We start from the raw sequence: 14,489 nt of genomic DNA, 5'->3' as shown, positions 1-14,489 counted from the left end.
AGGGTATTTGCGATCATTACTTTTGGAGCTACAGGGATTTAAAGGGTCAGATTTGCGGCGCTGCCGCGGATCCCTGATATACGCCACATACAAAATGGTACGAACTAATGACGTCATAGGTACATAATGATCGTCAGATTTATATGGGCGGTCAAACAAAATTATTAATATCTTTGTTATTTGTACGTTTATGTTTATAGTTCATACATTTAAAAAATGTCACATCTATTGTAAGGAAGCTAAAACTGTATGAACTTTCATCTAATTACGATAAAAGATTTCTAATAGATTTTTAAATCTTATAATCTTATTTATTTTGCAAATATCCAGACAATTTTTGCTTTTTTTGTTTAAATTATATAATATTGACCTTATTTACCCGAATAAAAATCAATATATTCAAACCAAGTCATCAGCCCCATTGTTCCAAAAACTTCCCCTATACTTACAAAGTACCTGGATTAAAACAACTGGCCAAAAAGTTGATAAAGCTTCTTCTAAAGCTTATTTTTGAAGTACAACAATGGTAAACCCTGGCAAACCTTAGTATTTAGCCCATTAATAATAAGATTCCTCTAGATGGCGGCCATACAAGCCTCATTCCGTGTTGTATCCCAATCTCACTAGATGTCACTATAACATTTCTCTCAGTAAGTCAGAACGCGATGTGAAGATTCTTTCTTGCCGATCGACTATCCGAGGCCAACGCATGATTTTCATACTTACCTGGTGTAGGGGACACCGTGATCAAGAAGGCGGTTCCCCCAGAGCGAGGCCCTTCCATTGCACTGCGGCTGGGTTGACCTCTGCGATTATCCCTAATGTGGATAACTCGGACGCGTAATTTTTGATAGTGGGAACTGCGTACGCGCCGTCCCCCTCGTAAACTAATAAACTTCCAAGTGGCAAGTTCCATTTCCAATACAAAAATTAACCTACCTAAACTTAAAAGGAAAAAATAACATCGTACCTATGTGCTACCTTCTGATCAGTTTGAAGACGGTACCAATCCAGTGTAGCGTTTCATTTCAAACCGTTTAAATTACAAAATTTCTATAGTTCTTTCAGAAACGGCTTTAATTAAAACGACACTGGATATAACTGGGATCATAAGACGCCATTTTTCTTGAATGACATTGAAAGTTACTTATGCGACGCTTCGTGTCGTACTGACTCGAGAATGTATTCGTTTTTGAATATTGTATTTAAAGCGGTCACGACACCGTCGTGTTCCGTACGCTCTACCTGTTTAATCTGTAATATAAGTATATCTCGTACAGACAGCAGCGGGGGAGAAGACATTGTTTATAATAATATGTAATGATTTTTAGCTCCCACAATGACTTCCGGCGGTTGAGAACGGTACGAGACGAACAATGAGTCAAAAGATCACACGCACGATGTTGACAGCATCCGACGTTTTGTTCGCATTATGTAAGCAAATTCGCAGAGTACGTACCCGTAGAACCTCGGTATGTCGAATTTTAAAAGAAAAAAAAAAGACGATGTTTTTATTTGAAAGATGTTTAAAAAAGTAAATGGAAGTGAATATTTGTATGCATGTTTATAGAGCCGTGATAGCCCAGTGGATATGACCTCTGCCTCCGATTCCAGAGGGCGTAGATTCGAATCCGGTCCGGGGCATGCATCCAACTTTCCAGTTGTGCATTTTATGAAATTAAATATCACGTTTCTCAAACGGTGAAAAAAACATCGTGAGTTTAATCGGTATACCTATGAGAATTTTTATAATTCTTTTCGTGTGTGAAGACTGCCAATACGCATTGGATCTTCGTGATGATGGATTATTAGCTCCTCATTCTGAGAAGGGACTCGTGCTCAACAGTGAGCCGAATGTGTTAATGATTAGGTGATAATACAAATGCGTTGGCGTAAAGAACGTCCACACAGCTGAAATTAAATTATTTTAAGTGTTATAGGCGGAGGCATGTGATACTGAACCCGTTTATTAACTCTAAAGTGTTAATGATAAAACCCCAACTTGCTCTTCGAGGCATGGGGTTGTACCTATCACCACCACCTCCGTCTTCCCAACTCCGGACTGAGAATTAAAACTGAAAACTTAGAAAAAAGAAAAACCCAGATTCTCATATAGTTCGACTCAGGATTCGAACCCAGGATCTCGTGATCCGAAACCACATAATACCACTGAGCCAACGAGGCAGTCGCAGTGCTTACCCCAAAACATTATAACCAGTATTGATGATGATCTTTTTTAACGTTTTACCACCACTTATCAAGTGCTTACCCCTTCAAAAGACCCTGTGCACACTACTACCAATCGGAACCAGATAATTTCATCATCATCATCACCATTATCAACCCATATTCGGCTCACTGCTGAGCAAATAAAATTCTTTGGTATATGCAAGTTTTCTCACGATGGTTTCCGTCACTGTTTGAAAAATTGGAGGTGCTTTTTTTTTTATTCTTTACAAGTTAGCCCTTGACTACAATCTCACCTGATGGTAAGTGATGATGCAGTCTAAGATGGAAGCGGGCTTACTTGTTAAGAGGAGGATGAAAATCCACACCCCTTTCGGTTTCTACACGGCATCGTACCGGAACGCTAAATCGCTTGGCGGTACGTCTTTGCCGGTAGGGTGGTAACTAGCCACGGCCGAAGCCCACCAGCCAGACCTGGACAAATTAAGAAAATCTTAATCTGCCCAGCCGGGGATCGAACCCAGGACCTCCGTTTTGTGAATCCACCGCGCAAACCACTGCGCCACGGAGGCCGTCAAAGTGCTTGCCCCGGACCAGATAATTTGTTAACCAAATATTACGAATACTTTAGCAGCATTTGCAATACAAGCAGATATAACCCTTCCGCGGTAACGCAAAAAAGGGTTACATCACGATACGCAGAATTAGTTCCGTACGTAAGTATACGCAACTCATTTCTGTTGTGAACCTTAACATTAGAACAACATACGCCGTGTCAACAAAGCGCGCATCAAACAATAATGGCGGATGTATTATGAAAATGGGATTAATGGTAATCACCGTTACCTAAGCGGTGGCATCAGGGTGGGGTGGTGGTGCCACTTTCAGTTTCTGCAGCATACTTGCCCCGCTAAGACGTGTTACGCAAACATTGCATCGCACCGGTCCGGTCGCCATTCCTATGACATACTTTTTTTTACGAACCTTCTTTGTAGATAAAATTTGAATTTCGAACAGTACACAGATATAATATAAGCATTTATTAATTCATAAATATACACGATTCTATATTTAAATTACTAATTGCATTACTATTCGATTGCTTCCCGCTCAATTTTTTTTTTTTATTTTAAATTGCAAGGCAAAGGTTGACATTTGTTAATCTTATTTTAATTTAAATAATAATTGTTTGTTTTGTGCAAACAAAATGAACAGAACGTTGAAGTGTTTGTTTGTCGAGTGCAAGTGCAATGTGTGTGTTTTGTACGAGTCTAAATTTTGAGCCACCATCTGTCGAAAAGTAAGTATTTTTAATTTTGCTTACTAACTGACTTTATTTTCTGGCCTGTCTATCACTTCATACTAATCTCCGAAACTACTAAACCGATTTGCATGTCATTTCACTGGTAGATTAAGCTTAAAAGTGGTATACAGGTTATATTTCATGGCGATTGGTTGTTTTCTTAAAAATATAAGAGGGTTCCGTGTTGACAATTAGGTGCGAGTCGGATTCATGTTGTGTGGATTCCAAACGTATTTAAAAATCAATAAGACTCTTGATAGACAGACAATAAAGGATTATTTAAGGGATCCTTTATATCTTGAGGTATGGTATCTTAAAACAAAAGAATTGCATGCTTTACGTTTACAATAGTTTACAACGGCTGCCTCGTTGGTCCAGTGGTTAGTCTATGTGCCTTCGGGCTTCGATTCGGAGGGCGTAGGTTCGAATCCGGGCCGGGGCATAACCTCCAACTTTACAGTTGTGTGCATTTTAAGAAATACGTGTCTCAAACGGTGAAAGAAAAACATGCACACCTGAGAATTTTCTTAATTCTCTAGGCGTGTGAAATCTCCGCATCCGCAAAAATCCGCATTGGGCTAGTTGATAAATCATCTGATCGAAACATTGTAGCGGTAACTCCGACAAAACGTCGCTTCTTTTAACACGTTCGCTGCGGTACGAGGTCAATTGACCTCGTACCCCTAGCGTCTTCAAGAGTTACGAGGTCGATGGACCTCGTACCGTACCAGAGGTAAGTACAGAAAAATCAGTGCCGCAGCGAACGTGTTAAAGAATGTTTGCCATATCTTTTAAATATGACCAATAACCCATTCCCCCTCAAACTAGTCGGGAAAGACGTATTATAAGTGGGACCAACGGGGCGGGGATCGAACCACTACCCCTCGGTGATGAGTCCGACCGCTCTACCGTTTCAACTATTGGGTCTTGAGAGTGGTGGGTAAAGACTAAAAAATTGGCTGATAGTCAAGCTGTGATCATCCATTTACTTGGTCTACCTTGTTGTCCAGTGGCCAACTATGTGGATTCAGATCACGAGGCTCTAGGTTCGAGTCCTAGGGGTCGTGATATAAAATAATGAGCATTTGCTCCAAATAATTCCCAATCCAAAGATGAGAAGTGGATGCTGTCCCACTGCCTTGGAAGTTGAAGACCAGCTTTATATCGATTCCTAGGTCATTATCATTGAATTCTGATACTTCATTACAAAAACCCAAAGCCTAATCTAAATTAGGATTGGATTGCTACATGGTGGGTCCACGCTCTATATATATATATATACCCTTCTCCTGTAAGGAAGGATGCTGTAACGGGCAGTTAAAATAGGGTGATAATGATGATGTTTTTTTACATTGTCTCTACGCCAGGATTTCCCAAAGTATGGGTCTCGACCCAGACTGCGCGTCAGCGAAATTTATAGGAGCGCTACCAGAATTTAAGGCACCTTACCTATATAAGACGACGAAGAGGTCCCAACTTAGGCAGTATTTGTTAGATGGGTCGGAACCCAATCAAGCTTAGGAACCACTGAGCTACGCCATTTTAATTCGCCAACAAAACGTGACAAATTACACACTCGAATAAGCGCAAATGTTTGCTCAACGCCGTGGTATCGGTTAAGCGTGAAATATAGGATTTAAGCACGATTAGAAGCGTGATGCTTTTGACTAAGCGTAAAATTGTTGTGTTAAGCTTTACTCATTTGAAATAGGCAGGTGTGTTTTGTGATTATACCTATCAATTATTGCTATTTAAATTGTTAAATATAAATGTCAATATCATAATTAAAAATGTTAAATTGTATTTAATAGACAAAATTGTTAAACGATGTAAAAAAGTGATGTTTGTATTTAGAAACTATCTAAATACAAACATCAGTTTGTATATATTTTTTTCCGGAATACTACAATTTTTATATTTTACTAGCTGACGCCGCGCGGTTTCACACGCGTGGTTCCCGTTCCCGTAGGAATACGGGGATAATATATAGTCTTCCTCGCAAAATGGGCTATCTAATACTGAAAGAATTTTTCAAATCGGACCAGTAGTTTCAGAGATTAGCGCGTTCAATCAAACAAGCAAACTCTTCAGCTTTATAATATTAGTATAGATTCTAATGCGGTTTTGTTCGAAATAAATATATAAATGGCTGTACGTCATTTGCCGCGTCAGTCAGTTAGTTAAGTTAATTTTAAAATTAATAAAATACAAACATAATCTTTTAAGTACGAGTAACACATTGGGATCGATCACGCTATATACAACGTAACACGAAATGCATTCTCCGTGAATCAGTATTACGGAGTGTTATTTAATTTTGTTATCATAATCGATGTTATAATCCAACATAACACCAAATAATTAACATACGAAATGTTAACTTAGCATAGTAAAAATAACTAAAACATTACGACTACAATAATTTTAAATTAACATAATGAAATTGAAAACGTAGTCAAAATTAGTAGCTATTTGCTAAATATTACGACTTCATTAATCTGAAATTAAAATAATTAATATCTTTTTTTATTTTGATCAATATTTTACCTAGGATGATCAATTTCGTTAAAGTACCTTTGTATCATAATGAAAACTTCTGATATTTTATTATTTATTTATTCTCTACAAGTTAGCCCTTAACTACAATCTCACCTGATGGTAAGTGATGATGCAATTTAAGATGGAAGCGCGCTTACTTGTTAGGAGTAGGATGAAATACACATTCCTTTCGGTTTCTACACGACATCGTACCGGAACGCTAAATCGCTTGACGATACGTCTTTGTCGGTAGTAACTAGCCAAGGCAGAAGCCTCCCATCAGTCAGAACCAAATCTCTGTCGTACCTACTCTAGAATTCCTGGAAATATCCTTTGTAATGTATTGAAATAGATCGATTCCAAATTGGTCTAACTTTTCAGGACTTACAATGTCTACAGTAACTTTTAAGGACTTACAATGTCTAACTATAGACAACAAAATATACATAGACACACAAACTATTTTGTCGGGGCTTAAAAATAGAGATTTTTGAGCTGCGAGTAGCTGTATAATAAAGTTCAACGCGCGTGAAGGTGCTCTTTTTTACCAAATACAAAGTAGAATTAACTACTACACTGAAAACTCTTTATTAATGGTTTTTCATTTTCATAAACACTATAAACATCTTTTCTTAACTGGACACGCTGGTTTAGTGACTACAGCTGTTGTGTAAAGAAGCTAACCTTATGTGAATTTTCATCTAATTAAAAAAATCAAGTTTCCTTGCATTCAATGTTACAATTTTCTGTATGAGAATATTAACATAAACTAACACATAACCAAGTGTTACACAAAGGGTGGAAGGGTGTGAAATAGGGGTTAAAAGTTTACATCGATTTTCACGCAGACGAAGTCGCGGGCTTTCGCTAGTAGTATTAATATACTAAATATAAAATTTACGCTCTAACTTAAAATAATGATTTTTTGCACTACGGGGTCGAAATAATTCGTCCAATTTGTGGTCTATGGTTTTATATTCTATGAAAATTTAGCCCTTGACTGCGATGTCACCTGATGTTAAGTAAGTTACGATGCAGTCATATGGAAGCCAGCTTCCTTGGAACAGGGTACAAGTTTCTACTCATACCTCTGATGGTTCTGATGGCATCGTACCAGAACGTCTAATCGTCTAATACGTATTTTAGGGCTACTACGGCCTAAGCCTACCTACCAGAAGGTCTACTAGACAAGAACTGAGCAAATTTTTAAAATATCATGTACTAAACCGACCCGTGGTGTTGAACCCAGGACCTTTCTATTGACTCACTACTGCACCAAAGAGGTCGTCAAAATGGTACATAAGATATACATCTTATGTGGTAGCAAGGCCGCGGTGCAGGATATCCCGTGAATTTCTGTAGGTAATCACCGGCGTTGCGAAACGCTCGTAAAATTATTATATATCACAATTATTATGTGTATTTCACATATGTTTATTATCATGGCTATAAGCATGGCTTATGTAATACATTATGTTTTTTTTTTTAGAATTTAAACTATCGTGAGTGTTATTCATATTAATTGATTATGAAACACGGCTAAAACTCAAGTGATATTAGGTCGGAGTATGTCAGTTTGGACCGTGCCGCGATGCAAGAACCAGCTCATGACTAAGGATCTAAGGGTCATGGGTATGGGTTCGAAACTAGTCGGGCATACTCCGACCTAATATCACGTGAGTTTTAGCCGTGTTTCATAATCAATTAACATTATGTTTTGTATTTATACAAAGAGAATAGCGTTTGGTTTTCGTTAATGTTGAGATGGTCAATGATGGTACTGCTACTAACCTTGACGAATTGAAGATATACCTACTCGTATATAGTCCAGAGTGTTTCCACGACTATTTTAACATTTTTAAATTCTATATAAATTGCTATAATTAAACTATTGAAAGTTTCTTTATTTCATAATCTGGCTCAGGACTCGAATCCAGTACCTGTAGCCAAGTGGCACGTCGATTCCCTTTCTACGATCGCAAACGCTTCGAAAACGAAATGTATGGGAATGACAGATCTTGATCACGTGACTTGTCTATAGCAAATGTCATTCCCATACATTTTTCTAGTTTTCGAAGCGTTTGTGATCGTAGAAAGAGAATCGACGTCCACTTGGCTACAGGGGTAGGACTTCAATTTGTGACCAACGAGGGTCCTGTTCCAGTTCCAGTTCATCATTACCAGCTTAATTTATCGGCATACTAAAGAATCGCTCAGTACTTCATAGCTCCACCCAGGACATGAACCCGAACCCATTACCTGCTATCGACAATATTTCACAACACCAGAGCCGTAATCGCCTAGGGATGATCTTTGCCTTCGGAGGGCGTAGGTTCGAATCCGGTCCGGGGTATGCATCTCCAACTTTTCAGTTAGGTACTATTAAAGAAATTAAAAATCACATGTCTCAAATAGTGAAAAGGAAATCTACATACCTGAGACTGTCTACGTGTGTGAAGTCTGCTAACCCAAATTGGGTCAGCGTGGTGGAATGTTAGCCTAACCCCTCTCATTCTGAGATTATACTCGTACTCAATAGTAAGCCAAATATGTGTTAACGATGATGATGACTCGAACCCCACGACTTCAATCCGTAAACGCACCATTTGTCCACCGAGCCAGTTGTTCCAGTTGCTTACGTGTAATTAAAACAAAACCTGTAGCGAGCGAATTTAAATAAAAGTTAGTAGGTTTACGTCTAAGCAGCCTTCGCAATGCCGTGTCGCAACACGTCCGATGCCTAAACCTAAGATACCGATCGGCTTTACCGTATACGGCCGCGTTCAGTATTAACTCGATTGTTATTAAACCCTTTGTACGTGGTTTTTGCAATTTGTAAGCTTCAGAAATTGTAAAAACTTGACACTCGCAAATAACGTAGCTTTCTATCGATGAAAGAATTTTCAAAATCGGTTCTGTAGATCCAGAGATTACTCCTTACAACCACACAAACTTAATCCTTTACGCTGCGGCTACAGTAGCGATTTGATGGATTGGATTTACACATAGACTACTTTTCATCCCGGAAAAGTCTATGGTTCTCGTACGACTTTTGAAAAACTAAATTTTCACGCAGACGAAGTCGCGGGCGTCCGCAACTCTATAATATAACTGTTACTGATGGAAAAAATTCTGTAAAATAATATTAAAAATAATGTTATTCCACAATTTTCAAAAATCCTAGGAGTATCTAAAGGGTTAAACTTTTTAACCCTTTAGATACTTAGGTTGGTAGGTATAGGTTGAAGTTTTTTTTATATAAATTCACGATTCAAGTTATCTTTTTGTAAAATGATTATTTATTAAAAATAGACCATGTAAAAATATTAATAGGAGGGGGAGAAACAGTGGTTGAAAGAAAAGAGGTCACGCGGACGAAGTGGACGATCAAAATTCATTTATTTCAAGTAGGCTCAGTTTACAAGCACTTTTGAAACGTCAGTTGACTATTTGTAAAGATTCTACCACCGGTTCGGAAGGCAGGTTCTGCTGTGAAGAACCTACAAGAAACTCAAGAGTTGCTCTTTTTTTTGTCTATGCATACGCATACGGTAATGAGGCGTGGTACTATGTCTGGAAGTTTTAATACACTTTTTTGTGGATTATCGACTAGCATTATTACAGATTCTAATAGATACAGATATTGTAGTAGGCTTAGACCTAGTTTAGCCGTTTCGCTTGGATTATCACCATGTTGTACCTAATCTCTGATTACAGTTTGATAACGTAGTCGAATTACGACATGTTATATAAATGTTGGAACGTTGTTTGACTCTCGTTTCCACACAGATCGGGTTCAAGTATCAAGTATAGTTAACACGATATCAATACCTAGATATAGAGTGACATTTATCCGTGAATATGATTATAAACATCACGGTCTTGATACTTGAATCAATATTTGATATCTACTCGTGTGACGATGGAGGGGTTTTGTTTAAACACGTATAGGTGTTTAGATAACTCATATATCAAACCATTGATGTATCCTATCCTACTAATAAACGCGAAAGTTTGTATGGATGTTTGGATGTATGTTTGGATGTTTGTTACTCTATAACGCCGCTACTTCTGAAGCGATTAAGCTGAAATTTGGAATGGAAGTAGATTTTACTCTGGATTAACACATAGGCTACTTTTTATCCCGAAAAATCCATGGTTTCCCGAGATTTGCGATAACTGATGGTTTTGATTATATGAATGTTTATTACTCTTTCACGCCTCAACCACTGAACCGAATTAGCTGAAATTTGGTAATAAGATATATTATAGCCTGGATTAACACACAAGACTACTTTTTATCCCGGAAAAGTCCATGGTTCCCGAGGGCTTTGTGAAAAACTAAATTCCACGCGGACGAAGTCGCGGGCATCCGCTAGTTATGTTATATACCTAACTCGATCATGTGACTAATATATAATGATCAAATCAGAAATGAGGAGATCTGCAGACGAACCAAAGTCACTGACATAGCTCAGCGAGACGCGAAGCTGAAGTGGCAATGGGCAGGCCACATAGTTCGAAGAGCCGATGGACGTTGGGGCCCCAAGGTTCTGGAATGGCGACCCAGCACCGGGAAGCGCAGTGTTTGTCGACCCCCCACTAGGACATCAAGCGAGTTGCAGGGAGCTGCTGGATGCTGGCGGCTCGAGACCGTTTTGTTTGACTGAGATGACTAAGAAATTAAGTAAAATTATGACTTATGTAATTAAAGAACATTAATTTGATGACATTGAACAGTTCTTTAAAATTGTCAGATATATATATAGTATTGTCAGATGTAAGAGGTTCGGTATAATTAATAAACATTACTGAAGTTTATTTTGCATATTTTCATTACTTTGTTGAATGTTTAGTACCATTTAATATTAATGAAAATCTACGTACATATTTCGCAACTGCTGGGCATAGGGCGTTTCAATCTAAGTGGAATTCCTCACTTTGATTATAATATTATTAAAGGCAAAATTGTTTTGAAATACTAAATAGTTGTACTTACGAAATCGCCTGTCTACCTGTTTCCTGCAAAGCTATTTGTATATACAATAAATTTAAAATTTGTCAGATAAGACAGGTATGTGCGTTTTGCATTATTAAATACACAAACGCTCGCGACCTATTTTCTGTTTTCATTCATGTTCATTCTGTTTTGCAAATTACTTTATTTTCACACATATTTCATGATGGATTCACAAAACGGAGGTCCTGGGTTCGATCCCCGGCTGGATCGATTGAGGTTGATTATTTGGTCCAGGTCTGGCTGGTGAGAGGTTTCGGCCGTGGCTAGTTACCACAAAGACGTACCGCCAAGCGATTTAGCTTTCCGGTACGATGTCGTGTAGACTCGGAAAGGGGTGTGGATTTTCATCCTCCTCCTAACAAGTTAGCGAGTCGCAGGGATTCGCTGGATGCAGGCGGCTCAGTATCGTGATGTTTGGAAGTCCCAAAAGGCCTATGTCCTGCAGTGGACGTCCATCGGCTGATATGATGATGATGATGATGACATTGTAGCACTCTTTACGACTAAGGGAAGCGGAATATACACATAAAACCAACGATTATTTTATACTATAGTATATAAAGAGTTTATAGTATATAAATAATTTAAATCAATTAATTAAAACGTGCCTTCAAAGTGATTGAAATAAATCAAAGACCAATTCATTGGCGGCCGGAATTCGCGACTCATTACGCCTGTCTGCCTCGTTTCCTGCACCGAGATGTTGCAATTTGTCGCACAGAATTAGTCATTGGGAACTGACGCACCTTGAGGACTCGTTCAGCTGCCTATGGCCCAGTATATCTGGCTTTAAATCAAAAGGTTTCGGGTTCGAGTCTCGAGTATTTTAGCAGACTCAGAGGTGATTACAAAAATAAGAAAACTAATGAATCACAACATTTATCAGAACAACTTAATTAACAAATCCAAACCAAAATAAGACCCTAGAATGGCAGAGAATGACCTTGAGTGGAGTCACGCACTTGTGAACGATGTGTGTAGGGTTAAAGGATCCTTTGACTGTTAACAAACACTACCCTTTTCCACTCAAGTCACTCTCCCCGCCTATCCCAAGTAACCCATAAAAAATTACACAACAAGAGATGTGGACGGCTCGAACGCCACGAGCACACTGAAGCCGTCCGTAACACAAGTCGTTGCAACGCGGCGATAACATTTAGTGCTGTAAAATACTAACCTTTTCATTTTCGACCGACGAAAATCAAAGAGAGACAATTCGACGTGTATTTTTTTATGTATGAACACGTGTAATTTTTTACTGAGTGGTTACTTTTTACCTTACCTATCTTATCAGCCGATAGACGTCCACTGCTGGACATAGGCTTCTTGCATGGTCCTCCAAGCACAACGTTCTCGAGCCGCCAGCATCCAGCGGCTCCCTGCAACCCGCTTGATATCCTCGGTCCACCTAGTGGTGGGTCGACCAACACTGCGCTTTCCGGTGCGGGGTCGACATAGCTCAGCGAGTCGCGAAGCTGAAGTGGCAATGGGCAGGCCACATAGTTCGAAGAGCCGATGGACGTGGATGTCCCAATGTGCTAGAATGGCGATCGAGCACTAGAAGCGAGCTAGTGTTGGTCGACATAACACACTCACAACTGACGATATCAAGCGAGTCGCAGGTATTCGCTGGATGCAGGCGGCTCAGGATTGTGATGTTTGGAAGTCCTTACAAAAGACTTAAGTCCTGCAGTGGAAGTCCATCGGCTGATAAGATTATGATGATAAGTATTAGACGATAAACGATATTCTAATCGTAGGGGGTAGCGTAGCGTAATTGATATCTATCTATACTTAATATTGTAGGGTTGTTTGGGGTAATCTCTGGACCTAGTGAACCGATTTTGATAATTCTTTTACCAATAGAAAGCCACGTTATTAGTGAATGACATATGCTATATTTTATTCCCGTATTGCTACGGGAATGGGAACTACGCGTGTAAAACCGCGGATCATCTGCTAGTAGACTAAACGGTTTGCCGTTGATACAAAAGTCACGATTTTATTGTTTTTTACTTCATCCCCGTTCTGATATTTAGAAGATCACGTAAAACTATCGATATTTTACGACATCTGAAGGTTAATGTCGAAATTTTAATGATTTAAGTGACTAAGCAATAATCTGCTTAGACTTACGAGTGCCTACTCGTGTCTACGAGCTGTGTTTACAGCGCAGGTTATGAAACTTGGCCCCAATACTTCAGATGTTAGTGCGATGTCATCTTTACACCTATATGTGAAGACATTATAGGCTGGTACCTACCTCAGACGAAGTATACAGGTTGCTTGGGCGTATTTCCCATAACTTCAAGGTGTGACAAGTCAATTTATAGGAGTCGAACTGCATAACTAATTTTTTCAACTAAAAAAACGATGATGATGTACGCCATTATCTATCCCTTTTAGAATACGTAATCGTAGTGGCAAGACTGTCGATATCGACGAGATATTGAAACTGGCACTCAGCACTTCACTAGTAAGCTACTTCAAGATATTTATCAATGAATAAGTTTGGCTATTTTATATGGTTTCGATTTCGAATCCGCGTTGCAAAGCGTTTTAAGATATTAAATATCACGTGTTTAAAATAATGAAGGAAAACATCTTGAGCTTCCACCTTCACACAGAAAGTAAAACTATAAGAATAGTAAACAGTAATTGTTATCAATTGTAAATTATAATACTGTATGACTTTTTCAAAAGAGCAACTGTTGAGTTTCTTGCCGGTATCTTCTCAGCAGAACCTGCCTTCCGAACCGGTGGTAGAATCTTTACAAATAGTCAACTGACGTGTCAAAAGTGCTTGTAAACTGAGCCTACTTGAAATAAATGATTTTTGATTTTTTTTTTTTGAATGATGACGATGATGACCTCAGACGAATAACTAAAGGACCCGCTAGACCTTACCCCTCTGTCAAAGTATATGATCAACGATCTAACGCATTTATAAAAACTGTTTCTATAGAATTTGATGTTTAATTCGTTATCGTCTTTTATCAAATTCATAAAAATGGCGGTCGGTGTAGTTGAATGGCATAAAACAGCCAATAACTAAGTTACGTTTCATACGTTATACGTATTATTTATACTATATTACGCGTTTTAATTTGTTTTTCGTTAGGACTAAAAATAAATTAAGCACTTAACTTAGTATAAGCTCAACACGAAACAAACTTATGCAAGTCATAACTAAGAGTTTATAAACTGTGCTATAAAGACATCATTTTACCGCAATAATTAAACAACATTGTAGAGGCGATGTTTACATCTTCGTGTGCCATAAAATAACTTTGCTGACATAACTTTATAGTCACTAATAAATTACAAGAGGTCTTATGTTTTGGCACATACGTGTAGGTAGCAAGGGACACTAAGAAAGATTTGTTTAAAGACCACATCATTGGAATCGTCTGTCGATCATTTTTGGCTCAATCTTTTTCT

The 14,489-nt window shown here is 38.5% G+C and overlaps 1 protein-coding gene and 1 non-coding gene across 2 annotated transcripts in view; both read left to right on the top strand.

The window, feature by feature from the left end:
• Positions 1-718: 718 nt before the first annotated feature.
• LOC112042955 (U1 spliceosomal RNA) lies at positions 719-881 on the top strand. The gene has a single exon (XR_002886645.2). It is a non-coding gene; the product is annotated as a U1 spliceosomal RNA (small nuclear RNA).
• A 2,179-nt stretch (positions 882-3,060) lies between these two features.
• Positions 3,061-14,489, top strand: part of LOC112042938 (uncharacterized) — a 70,689-nt gene continuing 59,260 nt past the window's right edge. The window contains exon 1 of the mRNA XM_024078164.2: positions 3,061-3,487. The gene's annotated coding sequence lies outside the window, so the exon portion shown is untranslated. The remainder of the gene's footprint in view (positions 3,488-14,489) is intronic.

Source organism: Bicyclus anynana, chromosome 20 (genome assembly GCF_947172395.1).
Source record: "Bicyclus anynana chromosome 20, ilBicAnyn1.1, whole genome shotgun sequence".
NCBI classification, from domain to species: domain Eukaryota; kingdom Metazoa; phylum Arthropoda; class Insecta; order Lepidoptera; family Nymphalidae; genus Bicyclus; species Bicyclus anynana.
Note: the sequence above shows the minus strand (reverse complement) of the source record. Positions and strands in the feature narration are given on the sequence as shown.